Genomic DNA, 2,500 nt, shown 5'->3' on the forward strand with positions numbered 1-2,500 from the left:
ATATTGCTTTAGCGGACATGGCTGATGATAATTAGAGAAAAAAGAGATGATAATTTAATACCGAATACTCGCGAACACTAGATAAATGGTTACTTGAATTGCCTTTCTTTAGACCGACAACTGAGGAGGACTTTTAATACCGAGCTTTATTCACAATAGACGATAAACCGTTCTAAAAACTTACTACAGTTGATTTATTTGCGTCAGATGCATATTTTTATTTAGTTATGAAATTATCCGTTCGTCATCCCCGCGATAACTATAAATTATTTTGTTTTTTTTTCAATTATTGTGTGATTTTGACTTCCCATCATCTTCGCCTTCTTTCTGTTTCTGTTTTATTTTTCTTATTTTCTTCATCCTCTCTTTCTTTTTTGTTTTTTTCTGTTTTACTTTTTATTATTTTCTTAGTACTCTTTTTCTTCTTCTACTCTCTTCTGTTTTACTTTTTCGTATTATTCTTCATCCTTTTTATTTCTTCTGTTTTACTTTTTGTTTTTTCTTCATCTTCTCTTTCTTCTTCTCCCTCTTCTTCTTTCTTCTTCTCTTTTACTTTTCTTATTCTCTCCATCTTCTGTTTCTTTTTTTTCTTTTTCTTATTCTTCTTCTCATTTACTTTTCTTCATCTCTTCCCTCTTCTTCTTTCTTCTTTTTCCTTCTTCCTTTTTTAACCTTCTAATTTTGTTCTTGCAATATTGTACAGATTTAATATTTTATTTTCGGAAGATTTCGTATTATGGGTGATTTCGTGGCCCGTGATATGGTTATGCGAATTACGATAAGGTTGAGTTATCAGAATAGCTTTGAGTCAGAGATGATATTCGTCTGGTGAAAATATATAATCAAATAATGAGTTCTCTCCCTCCCTCTCTCTCTCTCTCTTTCTCTCTCTCTCTCTCTCTCTCTCTCTCTCTCTCTCTCTCTCTCTCTCTCTCTCTCTCTCTCTCTCTCTCTCTCTCTCTCTCTCTCTCTCTTTCTCTCTCTTTATCTCTCTCTCTCTCTCTTTCTTTTTGTGGTTGTTGTGTTGTTAGATGGTTCTTGATTGAGATAAATTCTTTCTTTTTTTCCTAGTTATGTTTTTAAGAATACGAGAGAAACTAGATAAGAAAATAGATAAGAAATAAGCACCGATGAAAATGAAGATATGTAAAATGATAATGAATCCCATTTTTTTTTTTTTTTTTTTACCACAAACTTAAGAGTGCAAAAGACCAGACCCAAAATTAGAAAATTACGGAGAGTATAGAGGGAAAACTTTCGCGCACGAATAGTCCAGATTTTGCAAATAATTTCAGATCGCTCTTGATCCATTAACAAGGCAGAAATGGCAAACCGAGCAAGCATACATCGCATAGATATTTTTCTCTCTCCGGAGTCTACAGCCAAGGGATTGTTTAGAAACGATCGCTAGACTTAGTCCGAGAACTTGAAACATCTGACTGAACTTAGGAGAAAAAAAAAAGGAGACAAAAAAAAAAACTTACTAAGCTCGCCTGATTATACCGCAAAATCCCATATCAAAGGAGATTTAATTCGGTATGATATCTGTTGTTTTCGAAATGCGTTTTGCTTATGAAAAAGATGTGAAAATATACTTCCATACAGCTGGCGTCTCTGTCTCACCGCTCGAACTGTTCTAATGGCGTTTATTTCAAGTTGGCCAAAGCACTTAAATGTTTAGCGTCGGAGGCGAGGGATAATCACCGGACCCAAAAGGATTAAATGACATTAATTAGAGCATATAATTAGCATAAAACATATCTGGGTTACTGTGACGAAAATATAGCTCAGAATACAGTCGCGTGTGGAGCTTTCTTTTAACAAGCAAGGAATAAATATTACGATATTGTTTAGGGATCAGGAATTAAGCACACGAATACCAGGTATGCCCACGAAGAGGACACAAACGCGTACTTGACAAAAAAAAAATTTAACTCGCATCCAAAACCAATCATACTCATAATCCAACATATCACATTTAACCACAAGACATTAAACCAGCATAAATCGCTCATTTACATCTTTATTTTCGCGGCGTGATTCACAGCAGAGGAGGCAAGAAAACTCTAACACAGTGCCACCTTCAAGACCGAGGAGGAGAACCGGGTAATTTGGTGACACGTCAGGGTGCCGGCATCCACTGGCCCTCGGGGTAGATCTAGATGACGTCAGGAGGCTAAAAGCGGTCTTGGGTCGTCCGAAGAAGCCAAACCACACAAATTATTCACCCCCACACAAAAATCGAGAAAAATCTCATTATTTTCGTTATTCTCAGGTCAAATGCTGATGTAATTTGGAAAGTGAAATATGTAACTATTATTTTTTTGTCTTTTCTCTTTTGATGATCGTGTGTTTGGGGGCAAAAAAAAAAAAAAAAAAAAAAAAAAGAGTGTTAGTTGGAGAACGTGGGTGTCGATCTGGTTTTCAAAGGCATCGAAATATTTTGCTAAAAGAGAAAGAAAAAATGGATAAGTGAAAGATAAACACGAACCGAAAATCT

At 35.4% G+C, this 2,500-nt stretch overlaps 1 protein-coding gene across 2 annotated transcripts in view; it reads left to right on the top strand.

The window, feature by feature from the left end:
* LOC125031241 (paramyosin, long form-like) overlaps positions 1–2,500 on the top strand; it is a 97,474-nt gene that overhangs the window by 18,095 nt on the left and 76,879 nt on the right. The gene's annotated exons all lie outside the window — the stretch shown is intronic.

This window comes from Penaeus chinensis, chromosome 12 (assembly GCF_019202785.1).
Source record: "Penaeus chinensis breed Huanghai No. 1 chromosome 12, ASM1920278v2, whole genome shotgun sequence".
Classification (NCBI taxonomy): domain Eukaryota; kingdom Metazoa; phylum Arthropoda; class Malacostraca; order Decapoda; family Penaeidae; genus Penaeus; species Penaeus chinensis.